The sequence below is a fragment of the Phasianus colchicus genome, chromosome 4 (genome assembly GCF_987193195.1).
Source record: "Phasianus colchicus chromosome 4, bPhaCol1.hap1.1, whole genome shotgun sequence".
Classification (NCBI taxonomy): Eukaryota; Metazoa; Chordata; class Aves; order Galliformes; family Phasianidae; genus Phasianus; species Phasianus colchicus.
In genome coordinates this window covers 5,407,199-5,423,092 of record NC_143439.1, presented here as the reverse complement: position 1 = coordinate 5,423,092, position 15,894 = coordinate 5,407,199, and the positions used below count along the sequence as shown (strand labels likewise).

The 15,894-nt window shown below is 38.5% G+C and overlaps 1 protein-coding gene across 2 annotated transcripts in view; it reads right to left on the bottom strand.

The window, feature by feature from the left end:
- KLHL2 (kelch like family member 2) overlaps positions 1-15,894 on the bottom strand; it is a 59,967-nt gene that overhangs the window by 30,738 nt on the left and 13,335 nt on the right. The gene's annotated exons all lie outside the window — the stretch shown is intronic.

Here is a 15,894-nt window from a genome sequence, read left to right as displayed (position 1 = left end):
CTTGAATCAAATAAAGCACTATAATTAACAGTACCTGTCTGGCCTCCAATGGAGAATTGTGTTCTCTTGTTGAGCATGAGGATTTTCATACATCTTCTCTGTCAGAACTGTGCCCTAATCACCATGAAACAGCATAGCTTCGACTTACCAAACTCTGATGGTTATTTTTGTTAACAATGAGCTTTCATAGCCTCAGCTTCTGTTAAAGTTACTCAGAATAGAACAGCAACATTATTTCACTTGAAGTGAAACATTCCTGAACCTACAATATTTGTAGTTCGAATTTTAGATTTTTTTCTGACAGTGAGAAAAATACCACACCTTTTGATTCAATAGAAATATGATTTAAGTGTGGTGACTGAAGTTAAGTATATGCACAGCAAGTGATCTAAAACAACGGCTCAATAATTCATCATACTGTAATTCAGAGCATAAAAGATGATACAGCTGCATAAAGACATCTATATGTTTTCTTAGGGACAGGAAAGCTTAACTGAGACTGACTACAGTTGCTGCTGATACTTTGCCATTCAGAAACAATTTATTTTCTAACTGTGGGAGCTGAAGTATTAAGCCAGTCAAATGAAACACAAAGGTTCTCTGTTGGATGATTTAAAAAGCTGAAAAAAAGTAAGTAATCAGGATAGCATAACTTACTCCATGTAATGTATGTAGTCTGTGTAGTCTCGCATCTTTCTGCAAAGGCTGACCCACAAAGAAGCACTGCATCAGCTGATGCTTTTAGGTAATGTGCTTAATCTATAGGATTTAACCATAACATCTCACACCTTCAGAATCAGACCCCACTGACAAAAACACTGGGCTTGGTTATAAAGAAAGATCACTACAACATTTAAAAAATATTCCCTAATTATAGACATATATTCATTTTACATTACAGACTGACTGACTTGTAACAAACAAGGATTTTTTTTTTCCAAATATAACTGAGTATTTCCTGGCAACCTTGAAAGGGAGGAATTGAAACACCATTTCCAAACCATAAAGCCTGTGCTGAAAATAAATAGCAATGCAACGGAGACAGTAGATTATGAGCCTCTGCCACCTCTGTCATCCCAATCTCTGCTTCAGAAGATGTATCCATACCACCAATTCCTCTATTAATAGAAAACTAGGGAACTAAGAACAACAGAAATAGCATGAAGTAGAAATATGTTGTTGTTGGTTCTTAAGCCCAGAATAAAAACTGAGACAAGATGAACAATTAATTTGCAGTAAATGGCCCTTCAGTAGACTCAAAGTAATTGATTACAATGAGCTTTTAGCATAACAGTATGCTGTATATATATATGTGTGTGTTTCTATATTTTATTGAGAAAATTTTGCTCATCATTTAACGCCTTACAGCAGATCATACTTATATCCTCCTAGAAACATCAGAGGGGAATGCCTCCTCAAAAAAGGGAGTGTTTCAGTGAAAAAAAAAATCATTACCATTTTAATCTTGTTTTTGTACCTATAAGATTCAGGTATACAGGAACTGAATTCTCAAAACAGATGGGATCTCCTCTCTTCCATTTGAAAAAAAAATCAAATTTTAAAAAAAAAAAGCTCAACAAATACCCCAAGTTCTTATTCACTGATGTGTAGCTGAAGGGCAAGCACATGCTAGAGAGGCAAAATGAAGGCACCAGGGTTTAAGAACCAGAAAACTTCTGATCTCAGTCCTGACTGCTACCAACCTGGTTATTATGTTTCCCATTCCCCCCTGCCCCTCCTTTTGGACCACAGCAAACTTGCAGCTTGTCGTAATTCCTATCACAACAGAATCCCAATCCTATCTGTCCATAAAACAGAGTTAAAAATATTTTCCAGGCTAACCTAAAACTTTACAGTTCTGCAGCTCAACATATGTTCAGAATGGATAAAATCTCTGCCTCAAGAAGGAAAAGCAAGGCATCTCTCCCAACTCAACTGCTTGGAAAAAAAAAAAATCTATCTATATATATGTTTCCTTTCTGCACACTCTTCTATTTGCATGTTCTTCCCACCCTACTTTTTAAGACATTTTTAGAATGCTAACATCCTTCTGTTATGGAAGCTGGGCACTTTGTTCTGAGACAAACCTTGCTTCGTGTTAATACTGAAAATATGGGGATAATTATATTAGACTAAAACAATAGCCTGTTCACCTCAGGTCACCTAGGCACATCCATCAGAGAAAGGTGCATGAGATCCCATAGTCTGCAGCAAATCAGCCCTTAGAACTACTTTTGTCTACCTCTGCTGGAATCAGTGAGGGAATTCACCCACAGTTTCAGCTGTACAGGAAGCAAGTTTAGCAGCCATCTCAAGAAGGAATCTGTTGAAGTCCTCCTCCGTTCACTGATGTGTGGTTCAACTTGGTACTGACTGGGCTGATGCTTCAGAGCACTGTCAACATTCCCCATCCCTTCCTGGGGGGGATCCCATCCCCATCCTTTCCTTTACAAGGAAAAAAAAAAAAGAGGAAGCCAAGGAGAAAGGAAAGGAAAATAAGTGAACTTAACCCAGAAATAGACCAGCCATGCTCTCACCTAATTCAGGATGTAAACCTTACAGGGTAAGGAGACCTGTTGTGGAACACTGTCCGTTCAATGGTAATCCAAGATCACATTCTGCATCCTAAGCAGCTCCTCATATGCAGCAGCAACAGACTCCATCCATTCACAGTCAAATGTTGAGGCATGCACAGGGGTGTTTTTGTGCACTCTTCTCTCTATGTATCTTAAGGAACTCATTATCTTTCAGCATAAACACATAGATCAATCTGAATGTAATACATCCTCTTTATTTCCACGGCAACTCAGCTACAAAACTAAGATAACACTACTTGATGGAGCACATTCTCAGCTACAAAACAGCATTTTTCAACACAGTCACCACAATTAGCTAGGCATTTTCACCAGCAACAAACAAGAGTACACATTATTCTGACATGGTAGGCCAACATAATAAGACAGGAGGCATTCTATATGGTGCAGTCCTCATGAATAACTCATTCTTTTACCATTAAAAAGAAGTGGGGTATTTGGAACACCTGCAGTATTAGAGAAAAAAAACATCAAGTCATACTCTAGGTATTTCACAGTCTTAAAAAAAGGCCTGAATTATCTGCCTTTCTTAAATGATAGCTTTTCTATGCTTTTAACAGCTTTAAGTCACTCCCAGAATGTGCTCTTCCTGTCATATATCAGTCTATCCAGCACAGTCTTACAGGTGGGACCAATGATTAATATAATGACATACACAAGCTGCTACATTGCTTTGTCTATTCATTTTTTTTAAATCACTATTTCACAAAGAAGTTTTTCCTAGAGTGACTCCAGTATATTATTGTATTCCAGGAAAAGTTGTTAAAGTAGAACACAGCAATACATTGGAGTATTTCAAATTTTTCTTTCTATGCATGTAGATATATAACATATATGCATTATATGTTCCAACATTTGATCCAGCCTGCCATCATGCTAGCCCAACATATTGTTTAGCTAGAAAGCAGTGCAATTTCCTATTTTTGTCTGTTCTTGACAAAAGCCAGTTTATCATCTACATTGTTTGCTACTTTTTCTAAATAATGATAAAAATCTATTCTTTATATTATTACAACCATTTTGTTATAGTGAAAACCAGCACTGTCCTGCACAACATCCTGGTTGCCAAACTGGAAAAAAAATGGCTTTGATGGATAGACCTTATAGCAGCCTTCCAGTACCTGAAAGGGCCTAGAGGAAAGCTGGGGAGGGACTTTTTAGAAGGGCAGGTAGCAACAGGATGAGCGGAAATGGCTTTAAACTAGAAGAGGGAAATTCAGACTCAATATTAGGAAGAAATTATTTACTGTGAAGGTGCTGAGACACTGGGACAGGTTGCCCGGGGAGGTTGAGGATGCCCCCTTCCATGAAGGCATTCAAGGCCAGGATGGATGGGGCTGTGAGCAACCTGGTCTGGAGGGAGGCATCCCCGCCTATAGCATGGGGTTGGAATTAGGTGATCTTAAAGGGCCCTTCCCACCCAAACCATTCTATGATTCTATTTATTCCTATTTCTTCCCGTGCTCCCTCGGGATTTTTGATCTATTTATTGCTCATCACATGAGCAGTTTAAGAGGGACTACAACTAACTTGACTTTCAGAAGCCTTTGATACAGTTATTTCTGGACCACTCAAAGAACTATAGGAGAGTTTTAGGAGCAGTGCACGACTCAGAATTATAATACATGCACAGTTTGAAATTCACTCACACTACCTGACACTAACAACAAAAAAAAAACGACCACCTTGTAGTCTCTTTAACACTCAGGATCACAAGTGGCATTGGACTTATTTACCAGAATCAGAACTGAAGCTGCAGTGAACAGCCAGCTAGAGAATATAACACTTTTTTTTTTTTTTTTTAATTTCAGCCACCTCATTTTAAAAATTTCTTCTCCTTAAGGGTATGCAAGAATTACTGCTAGGTGTGTCTATAAAATCCTTTACGCCCTACTGATCTAATGTTCTTATTTATTTGCTCCAGTAACCCATCTTTTGACCTCCCTCTCTTACTGTCCTTGATCTGTAAGAGCACGCACCTTGCAAAGTACTTCAGTATAAATGGGACTTAATTAGTTCTTGGCACCTTGCTCATGCATGGCTCTGGCAACCCACACGTTCTCTAAATCACTCATTAAAGAAACAATATGCAGGAAATGAACAGCTGTTATATTTAGAGCTGCAATGCTGAGTAAAAGTGTTTTATTCTTTTTATCATTTAAATTAAACATGCCTGTTTAAATCCCGCAGTGACTTCCCATCCACCTCCTACAGCAATCAGAATCACATGTTTATCAAAAACAGGAGCACAAATTAGTATCTCTTCTGTAATATATTCCTGTCTCAACCCCACTTCTATCTCACCCCATCACCTCCTCCACGAGTTTCTGATTCATTCCTTGAATCTTACTTAGACCATTCTGGTGAAGTCAAGCTTTGAGCCTCGTCATATTCTTTACCCAGAAAATTCTGTTCCAAATAAGTAGAACCAAGTGTTTTGCACCCAGCCCTCAAAACACCTTCTGAAGTAACAAAGAATTTGAGATATGGAAAATCTGTGATGCAGTCCATAACAGTTTAGTCTCTCTAGAAGAAATTCTAGGTTCTCTGCCTCACCCCTAAAGAGGCATTTGATAGTCCAAGATTCTTTTACGACCCTAGAAAACTTTAATTCAGCTCTCATGCCATATGATCCAAATTGAAGATACATCTTCACTTCTCATACTGTGTTTCAGTTCTGTTTTCCCTGACTTATTTCTCTTCAGCAGCTGCAAACTGTGATAAGACAGCTCAAAAATCCATTCAGCTTTCTCTTCACTCTTCCAAGGCTCATGCCCTTCTGCCTACCCGGGTTGGCTGGAAAACACCAGTCAATATGAATCAAATGGAAGTGTGAACAGAAGTCCAGGGAGGTGATTCTGCCCCTCCACTCCGCTCTCATGGGAATCCACCTACAGTATTGCACCCAGTTTTAGGGCCCTCAACACAAGAGGATGTGGAGCTGTTGGAGCAGGTCCAGAGGAGTGCCGTGAAGATGATCAGAGGGTTGGAGCACCTCTGCTATGGGGACAGGCTGAGACAGCTGGGGTCTTCAGTCTGGAGAAGAAAAGGCTCCAGAGGGACCTCATAGAGACTTGCCAGTACCTGAAGGGGACCAGAAAGCTGGGGAGGGACTTTTTAAAAGGGCAGGTAGCAACAGGATGAGCAAAAATGGCTTTAAACTGGAAAAGGGAAATTCAGACTCGATATTAGGAAGAAATTATTTACTGTGTGGGGAGACACTGGAACAGGTTGCCCAGAGAAGTTGTGGATGCCCCCCTCCAGGAAGGCATTCAAGGCCAGGCTGGATGGGGCTGTGAGCAACCTGGTGCAGTGATAGGTGTCCCTGCCTATAAGCAGGGGGGTTGGAACTAGGTGATCTTAAAGGGCCCTTCCAACTTAAACCATTCTATGACTCCATAAAGGGTCACAGGAAAGTATCTAGAACTAAAAAGAAGTCAGGAAACAACATTTGCCATATCTGTGTAACAATTCCTTTTCCAAGTTTCTCATACCCCTGCTATCATTTATTTCTGTCTTAACCAAAGCTAAAGCTGTCCAGACAGAGCAGTCGCCCATCCACAAATTTCTTTTGCTCCCTACTCCTGGAACTTCACTCTGTCACCCTTAACTAATGAAACAAACAGAGTAGACACTAAAATACATAGATAAATCTGAAAGTAATACCTCTTATTTATTTCCATGGAAACAACATACAAAGAGTATAACGCTATTTGATAGAGCAAATTCTCAGCTACAACACATTATTTCTCATCACAGTCGCTATCATTAGCTATGCACGTTCACCAGTGATGAACAAGAGCCTGCATGCTGCACTCATCAAAATCTGCACCAGCAGAGGTGACCCACTGCCATGGTCGTCACTGATTAAATGCACCAGCCACTGCCTCACAGTGCTCACATCCACTATTTTGTCTCCATCAACGTTCAGTAAGCGTTGATGAATGTCAATAGGTGCCACTTCTCCTGCATAGAGGAATTCTATTCCACCACGCTGTTTATGTTTGTGTGAGCACTGACTGTCTGCACTGACACGTGTATACATGTTGTATGTGTTTGTGTACGTACCTACTGGAATTACATAACCTTGCTAATGGCTGGGCCTCACAGACATGGAGCTGCAGCTGCCTTGAGTATCAGGATGCTGCATTTGCAGGCCCCAAAGTACATAACAGGCTTCTACTAAGAAGAATACTTACACTTCACCAAATAAGAAAATTAAATGTCTTCATCATGCTTATGTGGCTACTAAATATGCCTGGAATATACTTTCAACCAAAGCAAACACTGCAGTTTTGCAATGTGAGGAAAGAGAAGCATAGAAAAGAGAGTGACAACATATCAACCACATCTATTTTGCATTACACATAACAAATGAACATTGTGCATGAGAAATGAGGCAGTTTCTACTTTGCATATACATAAGAGCTAGTGCCATAGAAGATATACCATGGGGGAAAAAGATGTACTAAAAAATACACAGTATTCAATATACACTTTAAAACTAACAGAACAAAATATTAAGGCTCCCTAAAAAGCTCTTTGCTCAGTATTTTAGTCAGCAGAAGACCACAGTTCTTTTATGCAGAGCTTACTCATTCAAAACACAATTTAACGAAGCTTGTATTGGTAATAAAATACACACGTAGAAAGATCACCTTTCTCTTTTCCCTTCACTCCTACACACACTTTCCTGACATGCCATCACCTATAAGGAAATGAAGAACGCATTGCAGGATTTTTTTCACTGAAAAAATTAGCTCATTTACTGTTGCCTGACACATCTTATAACACATACAGATTCAACTAGTACACCACTGTGTCTGTCCTCCAGCTAAGGCACACAATAGTTTCACCCTCACATTATTAAAATCCTCAAAGCTGCTGTCATGGATTAAAAAAAAAAAGGGGGGTGGGGGAAGAAGGTCAAAAAAGGCAACCAGATGGTTGCATGAGGCATAGCATACAAAATACAGATAACTGGTACAAAATACAGATAAATGGTACTCTACTAGTGCACTTTCAACACATGACCAAGACATTTAAAGAAATATACTTTAAGATTGTTTAGTCCAACATTAAATTATTGGCCATTAAAACTTAATGTTTCTATTAAAAGGTTTTGCAACGAAACTCACATGTGCTTGGATTTAAATACCCCTCTGCAGTGTTATTAGAACTTTCCATGGCATTAAAGAATAAAGTTTGGATTACCAATATATATAGACAGTGGTTTCAACCTTCATCAGGATTAACTGATTTTATAATTCAGTTTTAATCATGAAGCCAGTAATTTAATAAAACATTTTAACGTGACAGACTTGGATTACCATTTCTTAAGCTGCAAGAATTTCCAGAATTTAGTAGCAATGCCACTGCAGCCATGATAGAGATCAGCAGAAAGACCAAAAGCTTGTTTAATTTTACAGCTCTAAAAGATGATCCTATAAAGGAATTTCATCTCCTCCTAAAGCTTTAATAATACCTGTGTTAAGGACATAAAATCACCAGCCACTGATAGCTGCTGAAACTCAATAGCTCTATTATATAAAACGTTTTAAAAGAAAAACACTTTCAAGAATTAGTGCAAGTGCCTGAAACCAGGAAAAAAAATCATTTATGGACACAAAGCTCTAGGTCTCCATGACAGCAGCGTAAAAAATAACAGGAAGCTGAAACATGATGAGGAACAGCATAAAAATATGGTTTCTAGGTTTCAAGATCAAACCACGTCCAGCAAACACCCACTGATGGAGACTACGGAACATGAGGGAGCTGAACATCATGACAAGCTCTCTAACTTCTCCAAAACTAAGCAGAATATCCATCCTCACATCCAGGTTCAATAGATAGCACCTTACTATTCTTATAAAGCACTGTGGGGGTGTGGGGTTTCAAAATTTTGCAGAAATTAGCACACAAGAGATTGTTAAAGAAATAACAGAGATGTAATATCAATTAAAAAGTTGAAAGAAGCAGCCCAGATATCCTTACTGTTTCTTCTTAACATCTTAACGTGTCATTAAGTCAAAGAATATCCTGAGTTGGAAGAGACCCACATGGATCACCAAGTCCAATTCCTGGACCTTCAGCTTTTCCTTTCCTTAGTTCCAAAAAGGTTCTACCAAGGGCAAAACCTGAGAACTTCATGAAAGGAGCAAGCAGGAAAGCTGGGTGAGTCTGCATTCTAGGACATGCCACAGTCTTAAAATGCCTTGGTGCTATTATGACAGAGGAGAAATGTTTTCTCTTGACATTCCTGAATTTAAGTAATTACACAGTGTTAATTACACGTTTCTGACAACAGCTTTTCATCTAAAGAAGTAATGCAATTAACAGTTCAGTTTAATCTTTCAGAGCATAAATTGCTTCAGCCTGATGAGATACGATATACTTGTACCTCATTCCTAAAAGTCATGTTGTGACAAATTACCTGCCACCTACAGGAATGCACAGAAGTAATAAAAGAGCTTAGGTGTTATGGTTTAATACCTAGCCCTTCATATGGCAGCTAAAAAAAAACAAATCCCAGACATATTCTTGCTGCAGGAACAGGCATTGCAAGTAGTTGTAGCATGCAGGATGATTATCACATCCTTAACAGGTCAAAACATTGAAACAAGATTTCATTTGCGCCCATTTGAGGCATCACAACACAGAGACTGTTTCTGTTTGAGTGGTGCTGAGAAGTCACACAGGATGACAGTTTAACATTTCATGTTATTTAGCCTTATATGGAAAGAAAAACCATTTTGAGAAACAGCATCAATTGTCATCAGCCAAATCTGTTCAAAATGTTAAGCTTATACTACATTCAATATCAGTTCAGAAAAATAAAACTATATGAACAGCTTGAAAGATAGCTGTACAGTTTTAATGAACATTTGGCCTAGCAGTTTGTCTAGAAAAATATGGGTTGCACCAGGCTACTTAGCTGAGAGTTACTGGCAAATTAGATTCAACTCAAGAAAATACAGATTCACAGATTTCAGCTTAAAAGATGCTGTCAAAATCCTTATCGACTTCACATTGAAGTTAGAGCTATTTCTATTATTAAAAACTAAACATCTACCACAAACTACTGACAGGGAAATCAGTATAATATTATTCCATCCTTTTTTCATTTTTTTGGGCCAGCATAAGAAACAGCTCACAGTAAACACATTCACTGCATAAAACTTTCTTTGGAAGGAAAAAAAGTATGACATATTCAATAGCGATAGCATTTTCTGACCTAACCCATAACTTCATTTTTTCTCAACAATCACGCCAAGTTTAACAAGTCGACTCCTAAGAAAAGCCCTCTGGCCCAGAATGAAGATGCTTACGTAGCCCAGGATTTCATTTCCCAACAGCTGCAGCTAAACAGTGAGAGTAAAAGGCCACGAGGTTGGCCATGCTCTGCTCTTAACACAAGTCAAGTAAGCGGTCGTGTATTTCTGGAAAGACTCTGAAAGCTAAATCAAGACAAAAAGCTTTTAAGGAGTGGCTGTCCTGGTGCTGTGGGGACACATAAGGAGAGCTATTATGAAGAACTGTGGGGAAAACCAGCCCTGGCTTAAAAGATATATTTAATAACTCAAAACTTGTATTCAATTGATAAACATCATAGCAAGGAATTAAATGGGAAGCGCAAGCACAGTCTAAAGAGCAGACTGGCTTGGGTTGAAAGGGACATTAAAGATCAGCTAATTTCAACCTCCCTGCCACAGGGCAGGGTAGCCAAGAATAATTCCTAAATACTGTTACCAAGCAATTGTGGTCAGTGAATAAAAGCAAAACAGACTAAACAAAAAACCTTTACCATACCAATAACCAGCCTGCAAACTTAACAGATGTCAGATTTAACCTGTGGTACAGCAGTAACAGTCGTAACAAGTTACGTGGATCTGCTTTTAGCCAGGAACATTGCTGTTGTCTCAACCATATTGTCTCAACACTTGCACTGTCGTGTGTATGATATCCAATTTGAAAACTATTCTGACATTACAGTTAATTCAAGATAGTTTTTATTTCCAGAGGCACTGCATTTCAACAGAGTGCGTAACAGGGTAGGTGTTGAACCTGTGTTAATTATCTCTTGGTCTTGGTGTATTGGTAATGACAAGCAGGGATGTAATGGCCTAGATTCAGCCTACCTAGCTCTACCTTTTTCCAATGTAGTGCTTTTACTTCAGCTGTTCCCCTTTCCTTAATAATCACAAGCTCCTTAAAGAAGAAGGCTAGAGAAACACATCAGCAAATGTTCCTAAATCAAGAGTAGCACCTCTTTTCCAGGCATATCTATAATTGGCTCTCTAATGGAGAAAAGCCCAGATCCTGTGGAAGAACTTTCAGCCTTTCTTTGACTCAAAGCAATTATATATATACACAATAGATTTAAATTAGAACCTAGCTTAAGGTAAGATTCAGTGACACCTTCACAGCATTCAGTTCAGTTGAACAAATATTCCTTTTATCTCTCCTACCCCCTTACACAGCTGAAGGCATACTTCCAGAATACAGAATTCACATCTCTGTTCAAGCATGTACATGAATTCACACCTCATGATACCCAATCATGAGTTTGTATAGGACAAGCAGTCTTCAGTTCAAAAAAGGAGTTTACCCCATCTAGACTGGAAAACGTATGCGTTCATAAAGAAAACCTCTTGAAAGGTAACATATCTTTTCATCCAGTAAGAGAACCAGAATCACAGAATGGCCAGGGTTGGAAGGGACCTCAAGGATCACGAAGCTCCAACCCCCCTGCCACATGCAGGGCCACCAATCTCCACATTTCACAGCAGCCCAGGCTGCCCAGGGCCCCATCCAACCTGGCCTTGAACACCTCCAGGAATGGGGCATCCACAGTCTCTCTGGGCAGCTGTTCCAGCACCTCACCACTCTCATAGCAAAGAACTTAAGAGATGCTCTGCAGCATTCAAAATGTATAATTTAATGGCAGGCTTTAGAAATTCTCAAAAAACATTCAGAGAGTTTGATATTTAAAACAAATACAGTTTCAAGAAACATGCAGCATGTGTCTTATGCTCTTCATACATCATACTGCTGCTAAGATACATGAAGACTGGTAGTTTAATCACAATTTGTATAAACAAAATATCTCATCTGAAGATAAAACTTGGTTAAGTATCAAAATATTCCCAAAAGTATTCTGGCTCCAAGCTCATACAGAAAGACAGTACTGCTCTGTAATACAAGCTATAGTAATTTGATCATTAAGTGCTCACGCAAATTAACGTGAGTCTTATAGACTGGCTCATACCAAGTTATTTCACACTTTCTTCAAGCTAAAAAGCACAAACAGTCGTTACTGTTCAACTGATAAGCAGTAATTTGTTGAGGTGGTAATCCCATTACTGTTAAGTGGCCCAGAGAAGCTGTGGATACGCCATCCCTGGAGGCATTCAAGGCCACTTTGCATGAGGCCCTGGGCAGCCTAATCCAGTGAGTGTCACACTGTGGGGGAATGGAAACCTATGGGCTTTAACATCCCTTCCAACTCAAGACATTCTGTAATTCTATGATCCTGAACCACATTCTTAATTGAAATCCAATAAACAGTTGTATCTGTCCCTTACTGGAAATGGTATCAAAGGAGGGAATCTGCAACCATCACAATTTTGTTACCAACAAAATGTACCAGTTTCAAAAAGAACTGTTAGCCCTTCAACAGTGATCATTTTATACATCCAACCCACACAAAACTGTAGGTGATATATCACAAACAGACCACTTCTAAATATAACTATTTAATCCAAGCATTTTGATCCTGAGTTTACTGGAATGTTCAGCAGAAGAATGAATAAGGAACATTACATGCTACACAGAATTTTATTTTTGCCTTTAAATTAGTACCCAGAAAAGACTATGCATGACAAAAGTAATCTTGTCCTTACAGCACCTTAAGCATGCTGGCAACTCTCATCATCATGTCCTAGAACACAATCCAAATGGAAGCACGCACTATGTTTCAGATGGCAATCTGTGCCTGAATAGTTAAGAGTTATAAAGGAAACATACATCTGTACTGTTTATTTATTATTGTATAATAAACATTGCCACTGAATAATTTCAGAAAATGAGCACAAGGAAAGGTACTTCTTTAAAAAATCATATTCAGGATTTGGGATTTTTTGTTGGTTGTACGTAACAAAATTCTTCAAAGAGAAGAATATGCCAAGAAAGAGCTTTGGAAAAAATACTAGGATTTGTGATTTTCCCTTCTGCTATCTTTCGTGCACGTTTCTTGTTCGAAAGTAAGGCAATATGTTTATTGGCAGGCCCAAAGTGAAGCTGAGTGTAAGGTTTTCCCCAGGCAGCAAGAAAACAAGTTAAAAATAACACCTCAGAAAAACACATAAAGGAAAGCACTGACATTTTTTTTTAGCTCAGTTCAGTGATCTGGTTTATAATATAGTTCAGAAAACTGTTTTTATCATCACAACTATAGGAACAGTCGTATGACAGAACCAGAAAGGGACCCAACTAATGTCCAGAACTTTATACCACATTTACCACAACCACATTCTACACACCCCTTATCAGACTGACCTCTAAAGCTGATACCAAAGCCACAGACTATGAATGCAGGAATTTCTTTTCATGCTCCTATTCTGATGTATTTGTACTCAGTAGAGGCCCTAGGTGGAAGGCTGACTAAATACTGCTAAAATGCATACGCACAGTGTGGGAGAGTTATTCAAGCATGAGCTTCTTATAGTGACTGACTCTCCCACATTGTGTACTGCATGTAGTTAATATCTATATGGGAGCTGAAAAAAACTCCTGTGTGAGAAAATTGATTAGCCTTCTGAAAACATTAAATTCTATGATCCCTGCTTAAAACGCGAAAATGTGATATAGGATTGTCTGACATCTGATTTCTGGAGGAAAAAAGTATAAAAGAAAAAATAGAGTTAGTACAGAAAATCATCACAAAGTGTAAAAATGACAGGGACGACATTATTGCATTATGCAAAGCGAGTGCCATTAGGAAAGAATGATAAAATAACTTACTTAAAACGAAGAACAAACACTTGGAGAAAAATAATGAACACGTATGCATCTTTTCCATGCACCAACTGTCTAACTGTTGGGAGGGATGGGGGGAGAACCTACTGACACAGAACTGCAAACTGCTGAAAAGAACAAATGCTTTCTTTTATGCTTAACTAATGTAGTGATAACTAGCAGTGCTGAGGGCCTCTTCCAGCTCTGATAGTTGGATGCACTGAGTGAATGTGTTTTTCTCCTCAGTCATTGATTACACTGGACTTTTCTTGGTCTCCCTTGCTGAGAAACATACAAACGATAACACAACAGTGGGAAACAAGAATGTTTCTTACTTAGAACTTCAGAAGGCACTTTAATAGAGAAGTCTCCCGTTCATGCCTCTATCAAGTAAGATATTAATGAAAGAAGCTCAGTTACTTGCCTGTTGAGGACTAGTGAGCTTGCCTACACCATTAAGTATTCATTTGTGATTAGTTTTCATAAATATACAACACAGCTATTTTAGCACCAAAGACTGCTTCGCAATTCTGCATTACTTAAATGTGAAGCATTCTTGCCTTTTTTGAGCACCACGTATTAGAAATGAATTCAATATCAATTCTTACTATGCATGACGAGAAAAGAAAGAATAACACACTTGAAATTCCATGAAGGATATCAGAATAAGAACTGTAAGCAGCCACCTCCAAGCTGAAGCTCCAGTTAAGTTGCATTAGCTTGAATATAAAAAAGTTAGAGACATGGCACCTTAGGTTTTCATGGATCTGTATTGAGAAACCATGAATTCTGAACCATTACAGTATTTCACAATACTTTTTAGCCATATTTATTTCTGTTACAGATAGGAAATTGAGAGCTAGACCGTGTAACATGTTTATCAAGAGGACACAGCCTTAAGTGAGGCCTGGGAGTCTAAGCTAGGATTTTAAGTTTTCAGGTTTTTATACTTTTTCCACTTCAGTTTTCAAATTTAAAGGAAGTCTTGCATCACTGTGTCAGGCTTTATCTGTAGTATTTGGCTCTCTGCAAATAAATAGCACAATCTAGCACTAATAAAGATGAAGATAGCAAAAGAATAATCTTTATATTAATTACCAGTCCTATTATAAGTATATTCACCAACAACGTTAAAACACAATTATATTACAATAAATCCTTAAAAGCTTGACTGTCTTCCCAATATTTAACTACCCACACACTTGTAATATTCCTCACCACACCATATCTGTTTTACCAAGCACAACATTATTACACACATCTTCAGGCACTCAGAACATCAGGAGCTATGAAAACTAAAGCTGTATCAGACTTGAGAGGTCTAAACCTAGAGAGCACAAGAACCTTTAATGAGTCTTGTACAAGGAAAAATAGAACAGCTCCCTTCTCTTCCCATGAACAGATAAGAACCAGTGTTGGCAAAATGCACCCTTCTAGGTAATACACCTACAGCCAGAATGAAGTAGGCTGCCTCTTCAATCCAGTCTGACACACTTCAGCAGTACCAGATTATGGTCATTAAGGTGTGCAAGCAAGACAGAATATCCTGCTTCAAGGATGAAAAGCCAGCATGACCAAGCCAGAAGAGATCAACTAAGGAGTATCTGACACCATTGGATTTTGCCCAAGGCCTGCTACAGCCAAACAGATTTGTACAATCACCAGATTGGCAAAATACAGCATAAATTCAGACAGGTTGCACTATATACATCCATCAATGAACATAAAGTAAACAACTCTTTTAGAAGATAACAATAATTCAGTCTTGCAGAATCAAAAGACTTATGGCATGATTTAAATAGCTTAGTAGTAGAATATTTCAAGTTGGTAGTATGAAATCTCATTGCTAGGCCTTCAATCAAGCATAAGTAAAATACCAATGATTCCATCTGATTCAGCAGCTAATCAGAAAGCTTTTAATTTCAAGCTAATGCCCACTAAATTTCAGAATGCACAATTGCAACAAAAGTTCTCAGTGCCAAATACAGCAACATCATTTGTGTCCTGCAAGAGCAACAAAACAACTGCTAGCAAACCAGAAACAAGGGCATAGAAGCTAGAAGTAAAAAAAGACAAATATAACAACTGTTATGCAACTACTTTTTAACTTACCAAAATCTATGCTGAATCTCAGAAGACAGTGGAAGTAAATTCTACCCTGTCCTCATAAGTTCTATTTTTCTAAGCTTATGCTTGCTCTGTTCTAACTGAAGCTTTAGCTTTTGGCACAGCTGATTAGAAAAACTGATCAGCTCTGCTTGTGTAGGATGGGCAAAAACCTTCA